General features: G+C 41.6%; 1 protein-coding gene across 1 annotated transcript in view; it reads right to left on the reverse strand.

Annotated features, from left to right (window-relative positions):
* The window catches only part of PIK3CB (phosphatidylinositol-4,5-bisphosphate 3-kinase catalytic subunit beta), a 68101-nt gene extending 51961 nt beyond the window's left edge, over positions 1-16140 (reverse strand). The window contains exons 1-2 of the mRNA XM_036389175.1: positions 16027-16140; positions 557-672 (exon numbers count right to left, since the gene is read on the reverse strand). The gene's annotated coding sequence lies outside the window, so the exon portion shown is untranslated. The remainder of the gene's footprint in view (positions 1-556; positions 673-16026) is intronic.
* Positions 16141-17255: the final 1115 nt, after the last annotated feature.

The raw sequence follows: 17255 nt of genomic DNA on the forward strand, positions 1-17255 counted from the left end.
AAAGCTGGAAGTGAACTACAAACAGTGAAGGAAAGATGTCTCTGATATTCAGAAACTGAAAACCTAAGCAAGTTTGATGAATGATGGAACTGCAATACAGGACAAATAATACACACAACAAAATAAAGTCAGTCATAAGGGCCATGACTGGATAGTTACAGGCCAAAAAAAAAAACAAGTGTATTTTCAAATTCCCTGGAAAATACAAGCAGTGCTTTAACTTTTTCCAGCAAATAGGGGCTTATATGTAATGACATCTATACCAGACAACCCTCTGCTCAAAACCACAGGCAGCATACACAGCAGCCAAGAGAAAAACCTGAAACCCATCCCAACCTCACAAGATACAAGTACTTCCAAGAGGGAAGATAGTTCAGTGAGAATCCATGAGTCCATTACCAGCTGATCAACTGAAATGAGTACAGAGTCACCCATTTATATTTTTAATGTAACTACAACAAAGTTAAATACAATAAAAGCCTAACAATCATGCTGACTTTACAAGCAAAAGCCAATAGAAAACAACCCCAGAAAACCCCAGTCCTGTACTACTTACTCCAATGAACCTTCCCTGTTTCAGTTTGACTGTGTAGAGAAGATACTTTTATTAAACATTTTCTTCCTATTACTCTTGTTTTTTCAGAAGATTCCACGAGATGACCTCAATGTGATCTAAAAAAAGTAAAACACAATATAATGTTATTGACCAAATGAGAAAATCAGCAATTTGTATTTGGTGTAAAAGCTGCACCAACTTTCTGTGCAGAAATACCTAAATAATCACACTATTTTTTACTGCCTTCAAATACTACAGCACCACATTCCCACTGCACAATGTGATTAATCTAACAATTAAATTAATGTCAAACCCACAAACACCCTGCTAGCAGAAAGGAAAAAAAAAGGAAGTAATAATTTGAATATGCAATTTATTCTAATAAGTCTTATGATCATGAATTAGTCAAAAGCATTTTTAGCTGCTAGAAATATTTTCAAATTTTTGTACCCTTAATTTGAACCAGACTAGCAGATCTCCATTACACTTAAAGCCAAAAAAAAGGCAGACAGAGTTGCCTTCTTATCTTAAGCACATTTTCTCTTTTTCCTCTGGACTGTAAGGTGATTTTGGTGGAGGTTTTTTGTTTGTTTGGGAGGATTTGGGTGGGTTTGGGTTTTTTTAAGAGTCTAATATCACCTGTAGTTCTACTATGGAGAAGCTGAGCTGATGACACAAGTGACCCCATATTCCCAGTCACAGTTCAACCTGTGACAGGTTCAGAAGGTCTCTAATCAACCCACACCCTGCAGATGTAGAGAGCAGAACATCTCCACAGAGCCAAGGCATTATCCTCCTCAGCTGTACCCTGCAAATCGAGCTCTCAGCAAAGAGAGGAGAACAAAAACCATCCAATCCCCCTGAGCAGCCAGCAGGGCTGGCAGCTTGCACTGATGCTATCTCCAGGTTTGTAGGCCAAGCCACAAAGCACAAGCCATGCAACTACCCTGCACTTCCCATAAACAATTCTTTTTCTAAACCACACCAGGCAGGTCCCACTGAGCTCGTGAGAACTCATCACAGTGACCAGGAGGGAGGGAGGGAGGGAGGGAGGGCTGCCACTCCTCATCCCACAGAGCAGAATTCCTCTGGGAACTGGCACGTGGAGCCCCCTGAAGCAGCTCCAACTCTTCAGTGGCTTTGAGGGATAAATATTTACTGCCTCATGTACTTAGGTCTAAAAAAAGTTAAGTTACTGCTCCATGCACAACCTTCTGGTGCATAAAGGTGTTGTCACAAAATGGGTTTTCACCTAGTGTCCAAGAAGCCAATCCACACACACTGAGTTATTTGATTTATTTACAGAGGCATGAATTAGTCCAAAAACTTCTCATAATTAATGCCTAGGAGCCTACAGCAGAGAGCACACACAAGAGAAAGAAAATGACTAGAGAAAAATGAAGACAGTATTCTGTGATTTGGAAATTGCATGGACAAAGCATCAGTGTGAATTTCACAGAACCAAGGCTGAACTACCGGCCTGGAATTCATGTTTTACAGCCATGTCAATATTTGTGCTTGTGGAATCAGAAAAATCCTAATCAAAGGCTACTGGCCAGCAGGCAGGATCTTAGGAGGGGCTGTGAAATGCATCCTGCTATAGCTCACAGGCATGGCCACAGAACTTCCACGCAAGGAAGAAATCCTGCACGACCTGTGGCCCCTCACACAAGGGGCACAGTGTGTGACTGAGCCATACCCCATGGCAGGAGCAGGACACTGACTAAAAGCTGGATATTCCAAACTTCTAGAGGTCAAGGGCTAACTAGACACATGATGACCAATCAGATGGTGGGTGACCAAAAATTACCCAGGGTCTATAAATGGTACAGCTTAAACAAACCACTGCATTGTGAATAGCTCCTGTCACAGCTCCCTGTCCTGTTTCCCCTCTTTTCTCACAGCACTTTGGATCTCTGCAGCTCAGACATCACACTGACAACAGGCTGGTCCTCTACAACCAACTGTGGGGGATCAGCCAGCTCTTGAGACCTTAAACCATTTCTAAAGTACACAAACAAAGCACCCATTGCTACATCCAAGCATGAGAAACAAACCCTTCAGCAGAGGATGAGAGTGTGCAGCCTTGTTTTCCTCACCAACCAACCAATCAACCAACCCTTCCTGTTCTGCAGAGCAGCAGAGCAGGGGTTAAGAGAGGTGGTACCCAAGGGCTGCAGATCACACATTGGCAGCCAGGACACTTCCCACCTTCACTCCACGAGTGGAGAATTTTCTGGTTACAAACCCTGCTGGCCTTTCACTGCCTGTGGGCAGCTGCTGAGGACTCCAACCACGTCCCAAACCTGCCAGCACCATCTTTGGGAACTGCCTAAGGACAGAAGGACTCGGAGGAGCTGCCTTACAAACCGCACTCTCTGAGGACATCTCTCTTCCCCACTGCAATTCTCTGGAGAACATGGGAAAAACAGAACTGGCAGCTGGACACTACAGACAGGCTCTCTTCTGGGTCTGCTGGCTGTGACCCCAGCCAGAAACACACCACAGAACCACTCTGGGCCCACACCCATGTAACTTCTTCTGACAGCACCCACCAGGGACCCAACAGAAATCCTTTTCCATTCCAGTTGCAACTTCTGCATGAGAAATTGCATTTGGCAAAATAGTAATTTTCGTGAATCCTTTAATCACACCCTCATTACATAGATAGTGATTTTATGTAAATCATGACTTGTTTTTTCTAAAACATTAACAATCTTATGAGGCAATTCAGCAATCATAACACTTTGTGGTGGCAATCAAAATGCCTGTGACAATATAGAAAAACTTTTTAGAGCTCCTCACCTACACTCCCTATGTCCAAAGAAACACTTATGAATGTATTACCAAAAAAAATTATATCACAAGGACAGAAAGGGAGAGGAGTTACAGGAAACTTTTGCCTAAAATTCCTGTGTGGCATAATGTTAAACAATTACAAACCAAGAGAACAGGCCACTCACAAAGACAGAGAAAAGGAAAAAGAGAAGAGAGAAAAAAATAATTCATAAGCAATGTAAGGTGTCACATAGAAATTACTGGGCTAATTGTGGCCCTATTGTCTTCTGCTCTAAAACAATTTCTAGGCCCATCTGACAGGCTGCTGCTCTGTCAATTCTTCCAGAGAACACAAAAAATCCATTTGTCAGAGAGGATGCTCCAGGTTTACTTTAGGATAAGGAACTCTGAGTGGGCTGAATGACAAAACACAGCAGTTTCTTGGGTACTTCTCTGTGATTAAATCTCTTGCCCTGGAAGAAAACACTAAACAGGCATCAGGAGAGACTGGCAGAAGTTTAGGACAGTGATACACAGCTGGGGCATTTTAGAGCTTTTGGTTCACAGCTTTGGTCCCCTCAAAGCTGCCTTGAGCATTTCATGCTCTCAGCAGTGCTGACGACTGGACAAGTGAATATCAAAATGAATTAGCTGCTGTAGCAATGAAGAAACTCACCATTTCACCAAGTCAGAGACAAGAAAGTGTGAAGGATCAGTAAATACCCCAAGTATCTTCAACTTTAAAAAATACTGAAACATATAGAGCAACTCAGTCTGAAGTTCCAACAATAACAGACACAAAATTCTTCAAGAGCATTCACTGCCAGTAACTAAGCTATCACAACTCAAGTGCAGGAACTAAAACACTGAGCAGTGCCTAAATGAGCAGTGCCTAAATGACAGCAACTTCCAGCTTCTGCACACTATGCACAGCTGAGGGCCCAGGCTGAAAATGCAGGTTGAATCCTAGCTCAGAAAGGAATATTTCATGTCTGTTACACAGTGGTGTGTGCCAGCTGAGCAGGGAGCAGAGCTCACCACAAGCACTGCCCCAGCAAAGCAGTGCCCAGAGTCCCCTCAGCAGCACAGAGCAGCTCTGACCTCTAAAAGGTGGCACCTATTTCTGCAGTGACATCAAGAGACAAAACTGACAGTGGACAGCACACTGCTACACACAGGACAGCATTCTTCTTTGTGCTCTACTTTTGCAGGTGTTGGTGCTTGGTCAGAAACCAGTAATATCCTTTGAAAAGCCTCAGACTTCTCTGAAATGTGAAACCCACGTATCTTGTACAAAATCTTTTAACCAAAACTGAACAGGCACAGAGCAACAAGTTCCCATTGCACAAGAAAAGACACAGAAAAAGAAAAAAAAAAAAGGCAGAGACAGAAATTGCAGAGCACCAAATGAGTTCAAAAGAGATATCTATGTCAGAATTGTAAGTCAGGTTATGTCCATTCTTATTCCTGAAGCTGGGCAAAGCAGAGAGCACTTAGCATTTTCCAGTATTATTCTTTAAGTTAAACAGATAAAAACATGATTTGAAGGCTAGATTCAGTTAAGCCTTCATCCAGAAGTCGATACCATAATTACATTTCTGCAGTGGGTGACTGAGGGCAGGAGCCCTGTCTCCCACCACAGTGACTCACAGTGAGAGGGAGCCTTGCTCACCCTTCCCAGAGCTCTGCCTCACTGAGCCCTGGCTCACCTCTGAAATCCCCTTCAGTGCCCAACAGGCTCGGTTAAAACTCATTTATACTCGCACAAGCTTCACAATGAATCATGTTCTTACTTGGTTACACGTGCTGCTGAGTTCCCTTCCAGTTTAGATCAGCAAGACAACATCGAAACGATCTTGCAGGTTTTCCCCTTTATTTTGAACATAGCCTTTCTTTTGACCACAGTGATTCTTTAACAGGGTGTCAGTTACAGGCATTTGAATTTATCTGGGAGGGTGTGTCCCTCCCTCTCCCAGTGATGTATCCTGCTTGATGGTGCTCAAGGTTCAGTAACCCAGTAACCCTCCTGCTAATTCTATCTTAGAACTCTATCCGATTGGAGTTTTGAGGAAAATAATCTCTTTTCCTTACAATAAGCTTAAGAGCAAAAGACTGTTGGCACTTACTGGCACTGGAAAATGAAGGACTTTCCATTAAAGCAGCAGGAACAAATAGTTCCAGACAGGAAGGAATCACCTGCACTATTTAGCATCAACAAACAGAAACCTAAACAAAAATAATTCGTTTTTATTTTCCCAGAACGTTTCACTCGTTTTTTTCCTGCTCTGTCACCTCCAAAAGAAATGCCTCTGGGCAAAGCAGAAGGGGAACACATCACTGTTAGGGAAGCTTAACAAAAAGAGGCTCCTAGACAGCAAATTTTCCTCTCACACTGTGCCAGACAGGCAGACATTCCCTGACCCGAGGGCAGAGGGCTGAGCTGGAGATGGGCAAGGACTGTGCTGAGGGAGACCCAGCGATGCCCTCAGCACTCAGGGCTGGCAGCCAGTGCTGATCACTTCTAATGACAAGTGCAGGGGAAGAAAAGCTCCCAGGAGAGGCTCTGGGCTGGAGGATGTGCTCTGTCTGCTACTCTACGCTTCAAAAAGCACAAAGTGCAAGGCTGCTGTGATGGTTCTGTGAAAACAGCAGTGTGTTTGTTATTTCAGATGACTCACAAACAAATGCTTAGATCTGCTTTATAGTGCTCCACAAACACAGAATCAAGTGAGCAACACTTTCCAGCTTTATAGTGCTCCCCAAACAGAATCAAGTGAGCAACACTTTCCAGCTTTATAGTGCTCCCCAAACACAGAATCAAGTCAGCAACACTTTCCAGCTTTATAGTGCTCCCCAAACACAGAATCAAGTCAGCAACACTTTCCAGCTTTATAGTGCTCCACAAACACAGAATCAAGTCAGCAACACTTTCCAGCTTTATAGTGCTCCACAAACACAGAATCAAGTGAGCAACACTTTCCAGCTTTATAGTGCTCCCCAAACACAGAATCAAGTGAGCAACACTTTCCAGCTTTATAGTGCTCCCCAAACACAGAATCAAGTGAGCAACACTTTCCAGCTTTATAGTGCTCCCCAAACACAGAATCAAGTGAGCAACACTTTCCAGCTGGTTTCCAGTTCCGCCGCAGCACGGGGCACAAGTGATGACCCAGCTGGCTCAGCAGCCCAGGGCTGGGACAAAGCCCTGAATGGCTCCCCCTGAACAGACTCATCCATGTGAAGATGGAATTCCTCCCAGGGCCCACAGATCACTTCCACCTCCACCTCCCTGCAGCTTCTCCAGCTCTGGCTCACTGCATGGGCTGAGAGCAGTGAAGAGCTGGAAGCTGTGGTCACAGAGCAGTGCTCCTCTTCCCAGAAATCCCCCAGAAATCCTCACCTGCACGTGAAATGGGAGGCCCAAAGGCTTGAGCTGAGCCAGCCTAACCACTGAGCTGCAGTTTAGGCAGGTGCAGACAGAGCCAGCATCCTGCACAAGGCCTTGTGACACCTACAGAGGTGTTTGCAGGAGTCAATGAACCCCCAACCAGCCTGGCTGCCATCCCTGCACACCCTCAGCAGCCCTGGCACCCAAATTCAGCTTTCCACAACCTACAACAGGCTGCAGGCAATAATAAAATATTTGATTCTGCATGGATTTTCATTGCATCTGAAGCAGTATTTAAGGACAGAAGCCTCAGGGACAAGGGCAGGGGCATTAACTGCCAGCAGCACAGCAATTCCTGTTCCTGGTTCTTTGGTCTTCTATCACAACACAATCACATCCCATACTTTTGGTTTTTAAGCTGCTCCTGAATCTAGAGTTAATTACTGGGCAGAACACAAGGACTTACTCTCGAATAAAATTACCCCTGCACCATTACTTTTAATAAAGAAACCTTTTATTTGTTTAATGAGATCTTTTCAACCATTCTCAAGTTTATGGTGTCCTTTTTCATTATTTCTCTCTGATTGCCCTAAACTCTGAAAGGCCAAGGTGCACAAGGACTGACAAAGCACTTCCTCTGAATTCAGGAACGCCTGAACATGGCCCTTATTGCTGATGCATTTTCTACTCACCACTGTGCCACAGACATAAAAACACTGAAAAACACCACCTGGTTCCACCCAAAAGTTACTACATGAATAAATATTTACCTGCACTTTAAACAGAGAAATACAGCAGCGAGTCCTCATCCTGTTTCTGTGAAGATCCCACCACAATTACTGAGTTACTTGAAATGTAATTAGTAGCACTGCTTGTGATTTCTGTTTCTTGTGATCTGTGTAGTCTATTTTCTTCACTATTTGCATGTCCCCACGTTTCACTTCCCAATTACATTCTGTGAAATGCCTAATATGGTGAAACTACCCAAATTTACTTCTATTTAGTTCCCAAATTCTGCTTTTTGTTGTGCTCATATTTGAATTTATAGAAATGAGAACACAGAATTCAAAAGCAAGACTGAACAATTTGTCAGTTATTAATTATTCTGAGCCATTTTGTGAAGGTGCTGCCCACCCTGCTCCGGGTATCACTTGAAAAGCTTTGTTCTTTATGATTAAAACAAACTCCCAAGTGTGGATTGCAAGGGACTATGAACCAGCACAGAAACACCAAATTTATTTTACAGACATGCTGCTGCAGTCCATCTTGCTCTTTGATTCCAAATATTACCACATAATAAATAATAACAGCATTCCATCACTAACAACATGCCTACAGTAAATTCTACCTGAAACTAGAAGTAATCACTAAGAATAGTTCCTGTGCTGAAGAAGGAAAAATACAAGTATCTAATAAATGCAGTTTACCTCCAGCTACATGCATCACTCAAAAGCAAATCTATTAGCTCTTTTAGATCATAAAAGGGTGCATTTTAATCTGCTCTTGCTCCCCACTCCCTCTTCTTTCAGGTAGTGAGGCCTCATAGAAAAAATATTTAAAATATGAAGCATAATTTCAGCATGATAATTTATAATACTATAATATATACTATATATGTGTGTGTGTGCATATATATATATATATATATATATATATATACACATATATATACTATATACTATATACTATATGCTATAATACTATAGCCTGGGATTAGTTCAGATTTTTGAGTTTTAAGAACTCAAAATCTGAACTAATCCCAGGCTAGAAGCAAGGGCGTGCTTGGTTTCAAAAACAAAAACAAAACAAAAAATAAACAAACAAAATCCTAAACCCACCAAAACCAAAAACACACCACAAAAGAAAAACAAATACAAAAGACAATCCTCCTGTCCTCAAACTAACAGTTTAAATCTGAATCTGGATCCAAAAGTCAGATTTGAATAGTATTCACATTTTTTACACTGCCTTTGGACATAGCACCTAACATTACAGAATACTTGATGTGAGAACAAACCAACAAACCCAAACCCTTCCATCTTCCTCAGCTGCAGTGCTCAGCTCAGGAATTCAGACTACTGGCATTTTAGGGCTTCCCTCATTAATGAAAGCTTGCAGTCCAGTCACCAGCTACCTGGTTCACAGGCTCCTTTCTGAGAGAAGCAGAAGCATTTTGGGGTGCCAGGAGCCCTCCAGAGAGAAATTCCCTCGCATGTTGTGAGCAGAGGCTGAGCAGGGCTGGGCTGTGACTGCCCCAGCAATGGCACCTCCTCCTCCTCCTCCTCCTCCTCCTCTGGCACTTCCACATGCAGGCTGGGGAGGATGGAGCAGAGGCTCCATCCAGGTACACTCTGGGCAGTGTTTATTTTATATTCTATATTTTATATATTATTGGTTTATTTATCCTGCTGTCACTCAGTCATGACAAACCCTGATAAATGACCATGAGCTCCTTCTTCTCCCAAAGCTGATCATGTGACACCTTCACTGCATTCTGCACCCCAGCCTGCTTCACCTCCAAACTGCAGGAGCAGGAGGACAGCATCTGTATTTAGGAAAGCAATTATTAAAATATGACAAAATCAGACACCCAAAAAGTGACTCTTGCAAACGAAAGCAAAGGCTTTTCAGTTTTCACACAAACAATGATGGCTTGATCAAGATAGAAATTTCTCAGCACCATACTTGACTGCAGAAAAGCTCAAAAAATATTTCCCTCAACTCCTTTCAAATTTTCTCCCAAGATTAAGTGAGAAAGAAAACAAAGCCCCTTTAAAATCCTACTTTACTTCTCACCTGTACATTGCAAGAAAAAAGTACATCACAGAATGACAGAAAGTTTAACAACAAACATTTCATTTGCCACCACACCCCAACAAATCTTTTTCCAGCTTAACTGGGTCTGTTAATCACCAAAATGTAGGTGCTTGAGCCTAAGGTTTCAGGGATATTGCCATTTTGAAGAACTCTTCTTGTATGGGGGGTCTAGCCACTGCCTCTTTTTCAAGAAAATTGTCATTACATAGGTAGAAATGCTTTATCACTGCACAAATAGAGCTAAAAACCACCTGAAGAGTAACATGCTACTTTCCTGGCCAACAAGTCCCAGTTAAATCAGCAATAAAGAAGCAACTTAGGGCATCAAAAGAGTGGAAAACTTTTGCAGAAACTGGTATATATTGTCTGGTTCTTTCAAGCTTTATCAGTACAGCACACAGAGCCTGCAGCTCTCATTCTCCTGAGGCAATAACCCCAGGAATTCACCCCTAAGCAGTGATATACCAGGATTTTAAAAACTGGCACGTAGTGATGGCAAGACAAAATGCTGAAGGCCTCTATAAATCCTGTACTTGGACATAATAAAAGCTGACAAGTTACCAAACTACAAATAAATCTGAGAATTCAGCCGTGGTTTGTGAAATTCCCATGAAAAAGAAAGTAACTTGAGGACACTAAAATGAGGAGCTGCAGAGATAGACTAAGGCAAGAATTGCTCTGCCTTCTCCTGAAGCTTACCCAGAAGTTAAATGGAACCGAAATAACTCAGAAAACAGCTATAAATAGAAAGGGGTTAATCATTCAAATTTCTATTCCCATGACAAGAATACTCTAAAGACTCTAACTTTTTAATCTTATGATATGATGCTTTAAAAATACTTCAGCTGCTGCACTACAATCTGCCTCTACCTACTTTTTAAGAATAATTTCTCCTCTATTTTTTTAAGCATGATAAAGGAAATTTTCTTTTGACAAAACCATTTTCACTGACAGTCACCAAAGCGAGCCTGTGCATCAGCTGGAACAACTATATGTGATCACTTAAATGGATCTTTTTTTTTAATGGGGCTACTTAAAAATACATTTACCTTTTCCCCATCCTATTATAAAGCACATAAAACTTATTTGTCATCGATTTCAACTAGCAGAGCTGCTACAAAGTATTTTCCAATTAAGTGTTTGCATTTATCCTAAAAGCAGCAGAGAAACTTGGACTCATCAGGGCTGGAAAAGGCCTCTAAGGTGATGGAATCCAAGTTGTCCCAGCACTGCCAGGCCCATCCCCAAGCCCTGTCCTCAGCATCACTTCCATTGTATTTGTTCAAGGACATGAATTCAAGTTTACCATGCAAAGAAAGAAAACTGCCTCACCCTCGATGCACAGATAGAAACACACACCAGGATAAGCCTCTGAACTCACACAGAGCCTGGGACACACTTGGAAATAGAATCTCATTATTACAAATCCCCAGCCAGTGCTTTACTCACAGTATTTCCCATCCAAGTAAATTAATGCTGAAGCTTTTCAGTTAAACCAAATGGAGTATGAGAAATAATACAGAGAGAAGGTCTTTATTCAAAATGTAGAAACAGAGAAAGATTTTTGTCATTTTGTGGTGCCCAGCAGGTTTACTAGAAAGTGAGTTGTAACCCAGCATATTTGCAGTGACAGAAATTAGGACAGCACCCATTATCTGCATTCAGCTGCTGCAGATCTCCATTGACTACTCATACAAGAAATTGTGACAAAAAAACTTTATTATGGTCATAACATTCTTTCCAACTTGTTAAGTTACATCCTCACATTCTTGCCAAACCTGCTTTTATTGAAGAACTCTACTAAACACCCAGCTTTTCCTTTTTATGCAGAACTTTTCTGCTCTTCCCTCTCACTGCAACTCTTCACACACCAGATTTATTTACAGCACCCAGAGGAAACAGAAGCTCCCAGTTATCAAAAGAGACTGCAGAATGCAAATAAATGATTGTTATGCATTTATGTCAGCTGGACTCTAATTTGTGCAGAATGATACTGGGTATAAAAAAAATGGTATCCTAATGTCACTGTCATGGTTTATGGAAAATCCCTTTGCCAGGATTTTTCTCCTGAGAAATCTCAGAAAAAAAAAATGTAACAATAATTATCTGATTGCTTGGAATGTGGTTTAGAAGTTGTTTACCAACAGGTGCATCTTTGACTGGTTCCATGTGAATTGTTTTCAGTTAATGACCAATCCCAGTCCAGCTGTGTCGGGACTCTGGCCTGTCACAAGTTTTTTATTATCATTCTTTTCTAACCTTCTGATGTCTCCTTTCTCTTTCTTTAGTGTAATTTTAGCATATATTTTTCTTTTAATATAATATCATAATATAATAAATCAACCTGCTAAGAACTTAAGAGTCAATTCTCATCTCTTACCTCATCCTAGAGATCCTCACAACACCACCACAACAATTAATAACCACATCCTAATAGTTAAAGCAACAATTCAGTAAACAAAACATCACTGCTGTTACTATTACTCAGACAAAAATAGAATTAGGTCATTACTCTGAGCTTACTAAAATTTTCAACATAGCTAGAGGTCACCTAATTCAAGTGTAAATAAACATTTATATTAAAAAAATATTATCTCCCTACATTACTACCACTAGTAGGAGATGTAAAAAAGACCCTCTGAAGTGCTGGGGAAGTAAAACTGGCCTAGCATGAAGACTCTCAGTATTCTACACATCTGGAGAGTGATATCTCTATCTCTAAACACGTGGGCAATTTTGCAATTGTTTGCACACAGCTTGTAAAAGCTTTAAGTAATTTTATTATGCTATAAGTTAGATATGTAACCAGATACAGATTATCAGTATATTATAAAGTGGTTTTTTTATTTTTAATAAAATATAAAAGGAGTTGTCAAAAGTATTGTATCTGTTTTAGATGGATACTAAAAAGCAGAACAATGTTAGCTACTGAGCATAGATAATCAGTCCCTCCTCATTTTTCTTTTTGACAATAGAAAGGAAAGTCTCTTTTTTTGCTAGCAAGTCTTGTGCCAACAATTAATGTAGCATTTGGTGCTGACAATCTGCCAGACTAATGGTGTTTTTCTTCACTCTGAGGGTTCAGAAACTGCTGCTCGCTTTCCGGTCAGCATTCATCAGATTCCTGCCGTGAAAAGAGAAATAAGGCAGCTCTGCTTAGACACAGACACACCTCAGCCATTACCACAAGTAAATAAACTTCAGCAGAAGCACACGAGTGCTCCTCACCTCCTGCTGTTGTGGCTCAATCCACAATTCCTCGATTTCACTGAAACCTGGCACAGGACAGAATAAAATCATGGAATCATTTCGCTTGGAAAAGACCCTTAAGAGCAAGTTTAACCATTAACCCAGTGCTGCCAAGCCCAGCACCAATCCATACCCTGAGTGCCCCATCTTTTATACACATCCAGGGAAGGTGAGTGCACCACTTCTCTGGCAGTTTCAATGCTAGGTAATGCTTTTGGTGAAGAAAGGTTTCCTAATATCCAACCCAAACCTCCCCTGGTGCAGCTGAGGCAGTTTCCTCTCATGCTGTCACTTGGTGCTTGGGTAAAGCCTGACCCTGCCCTGGCTGTAAGCTCCTTTCAGGTTGTTGTACACTACTTTAGTGTAAAATTGTAAAGCAAGTTGTGGCTGCCCCACCCCTGGAAGTGTCCCAGGCCAGGCTGGATGGGCTTGGAGCAACCTGGGATAGTGCAAGGTGTCCCTGCCATGGCAGTGAGGTGCAATCTTTAACCTTTCCACCCAAATCATTTTAGGATTCTACACTGCAAACTTTAATTCCTTCTAGGTTTGGACTTGTTTTCTGGGGATTCAGTCTTGTCCATCTCCATGAATTAGGAGCAGGACCAGCACTCTGCTGTGCCTGCTCCCATCCTGAGGCTGCCTGGGCCCACCTGCACTGTCCCTGTCACTGCTGTCTGTACACCAAGCACGAACCCTTCCTTGTTTAGAGGAGCCCTGGTTAGCACTTGGACAATCTTCCTTAAACATCTTCTGTCTTGAACTGCATCCTCAGCAGGGTATGCAGACAGCCAAACAGTAAATTCAGAAATTCTTTCCCTCTATCAGAAACAAAGTAAGATGCTCAGCAGGTCAGAAATACAAATAGCCCAAGACCCCCGTGGGATTTTCAAACTCCAATACACAATGTGTCTGGTGGTGTGAAAATCTCAAAGGCCTTGCCTTCCTCAGCAACACCTATTTAAGTCAAAAAGGGAACTGGAAAAAAAAAAAAACCAACAAAACCAAACCACAAAAAACCCCAAATGCAAAAAATATCCCAACACCAGCAGAGAGTAAATAACATATGTCACGTATGGTTAACACACTTAAATTCTTTGGGGGCTGGGAGAGAAAAAATGGAGATCTAGGGAGGACTAACCCAAGAGTAGTAAACTTAGTGCCATAGTGTACAAAGAAAAAAAAAGTAAAAAATCTGGGTATACTGAAAGGTAAATGAAGTGGAAAAAAGTACAGGGAAAAGGACCAAAGTACTCTTCAAAACCAGAAAAGGAATTTGAGAGATGAAGCCAAGCAGGAAGGGCATTCAGTGCCCAGTGCAATTTCCAAATAACATTTTATGTGCTTCTTTCTACCAGGTAACCTTTGTACTTTGCTTTTTGAGTTTCTGCTGGCAACACTGGCCTTTGGTGACCTGGTTCTCCCCTGCAGCTGTGTCTGCACCAATGGTTTGTACATGCAAACTACAGACCAACCTGCAGTCTTCTGGAGGACTAAACAGCAATGACACCACCGACTGAAAACCATCCCTCTGCAGGACTCCAAAGCAGCATTTTCTGGCTGTTACTTGTAGTGACACAAATGTAAACAGTTTTTTAAATCATCTAGGCTTTATATTCTTCTGTTGTGAACATGCTACACTCATAAACATCCAATTGTTAAGTGAATATAACAGTTACCTTTCCTTCTTAGAAAATAAAATGATGCAACAACATCAAAATGCATCTCTCAAGAACTGTAATTACCAAAGATAACAAAAGGAATTGCTCTAGAGTTAGCTCCCATAAGAACCTCAAGCACTAAAAACTACCAGCAGCTATTCTATTTTCTAGAGATTTTGTCCAATGTTCTCCAAACCACCTACCTACCCTGATTTTTAAACTGCTTCTGATACTCTGTAGCTGCACACTAGCACAGGTGTTCCACACTAAATCTGTCCCAAAACCACCTGACAGGAGGACTCTGAGCCTCTGGCAGCGTCAGGGTAATGGTACAGACCACCAGTGATTGTCCACATGGCACCTTCCATGAACAACTGGCTTTTCTTATGCTTATTTTTGAATTATTTCCTTGCCCTGATACCTTCCTGCACACAAAGGACTTCCAGAAACACCAAGAGTTAGCAAACACCTCATAGCAACACTGCACCATAAAACTAACATAAAACGAAAGGCACAGCAGTATTTTTACAAATTCTTATTAACAGATAACTCTCCCCACAGAGCCCCACATGACTTCCACAGAACTCTTTATCTACCTCTGCCAGCCACACCAGCTCCTGCCCACAGCTGAGGCCAACTCCAAACTTACATCCCCCAATTCACCTCTGAATTCTCTCACTGAGGTTTATTTTTTAAAATCCAGTGGATATATGGTGCCTGGGGGCAAGGAGAGGATAGGAATGACCTGAAGGGAGAGCAAGCAGCGCAAGCTCTAATGGGGTACACATCACTGAAAACTGTGCCTTAGTTCCAAATTAATGCCTCTGCTTCCTGCTTTGCATACAACAAATATGGTGGGGAAAAGCCTCAGAAGAGCACTGTGAAAAGAAATTGAAAATCAACCTAAGCTTTTAGTAGCCTCTAAAAGTGAAGCCAAGGAGACAGCAATGAGAAGGCACTGATTGCTTGTGTCTCATAAAAAGAAATTAGGAGTAACAGTGCTGTCACTGTCCCTTACAAGTAAATTCATGCAAAGACCAAACATAACATCACATACCAACACAAAAACTAAACCCCCAACACAGCCTTTACTCCAAATCATCACAGTTTCTGGAAAACAGGAATAAAAATTGTATTTATACAGCCAGTAGTGAAGTACTAAAAGATTATTTATCAACCTAATGTGGGAGGTAAAACAGTTCAGTTTTACAGCAGCATATAAAGCTGAGCTACACAACCATAGACACTAGACATCAATACCTCTGATGGAGTTCCTTAAAGGTATTTGATGAATTCACAAAGCTTTTCTAAAAAATCAGAGTAACTACTTTTGCAAACGAAAGCAAAATAGTCTGGAAACAGAAAAGCACCCTTTACAATTCAATATCATTGCAAAAATTGCAATGCATATTGCTATTGCCTGCAATGCTACTCTATGAAAAATGCACCTTTAACAAGCTTTAAAAAAACAACAGTAAGCTGTGAGTGTCGAATTTACATATTTAGTGTCAGAAGGAAGTTATAGTACTCCTAATTCTTATGCTCTTTTAAAGGGAAATACTAAACACACTTCTGTATACCTAGATGTAGCTCCACAGACACGCAGTTCCTGCCGAGTTCAGCTCATGCACGATTCCAAGTCAGGACACCGAAGGTAAGAAATGGATACCACTGCCCTTCTCCCGTTCCAATGAAGTGAGGAGGGCTCGGCCGAAAGCCAGAGCAGGGAATCAGCCAAGGCAGGTGAGGACAGCCCGGAGGCTCAGCTGTGTGCAGCCCTGGAGCAGGCTGGGAGGAACCTCGGGCTGCAGAAGAGAAGCCAGAATCAACCCAGTGACAATGGCCACACACAAATGATCAGTGGGGAACAGAGCTGCCCGATCCCACTTCTCAAAGGAAGCTGGTTTTGACACCTCGGTGTCACCCTTTGTTTCTTTAATCTTCTGAAGCAGTATGTAAATTCAATTATCTTGGTACCTACATATCCACGGGCATTTGCACATGAGGGCCTCCTCTGCAGCTCCTAATGTATGGAAATGAAACCACATTCCTGAATTTCCTTCCACCAAAGGCTGGGATAAAAAGATTTACCCATGTAAATTATGTAAATTTGATAGACTAACACAGATTGCTCGATGTTGCCAATAAAATACCTGATGCTTCAGGCATTATCCAGATCCAGGCTCCTTTCACCTTGAAGGTTCCCTGAATTGTGATTATTTCAAAGGTTGCCTGCTGTTCATTCTGGATTGTAAATACACACTTTACCAACCCAAAGCAAAACTGCTTGCTTACTAAAATAATTTAAAAAAAAAAAAAAAAAAAAGAAGTTAAATTTCTAACACAAGATGATCCTTGCCCCAAATCTGATTTAATTATCAAAATAAAACACATGGAAACTTTCACACATGAGTGACTAGAAGGACTAACAGCACTGCCACAAAACAAAGTGTTTCATGCACTCAGGCATTAGTATTTCAATGAATTAATATGAATTTCTGGCCTCCACCATTCAAAGTCTTCATACCTTGAGGCAAACGATTTGAGATGGAATGTGTAACACCGTGTGTGTTAGCCCAAGAGTATGGTTTGAGGAAAACACACATTCACTAAAAAATAACAAACAAACAAAAAAAAACCACCAAAACAAACAAGCAAGCTTTTCTATGCAACTGTGTGAATTATGCTTATTTCAGATTTTTCTGTCCTGGACTGCTTCCACCGAAACTGCCAGTGGGGAAATGCTCCCAAGAGTGGAAAGTCAGAAACTCCAGCAAACCCAAAGCATCCTTTGGATAAATACAGCATC

This window comes from Molothrus ater, chromosome 10 (genome assembly GCF_012460135.2).
Source record: "Molothrus ater isolate BHLD 08-10-18 breed brown headed cowbird chromosome 10, BPBGC_Mater_1.1, whole genome shotgun sequence".
Classification (NCBI taxonomy): domain Eukaryota; kingdom Metazoa; phylum Chordata; class Aves; order Passeriformes; family Icteridae; genus Molothrus; species Molothrus ater.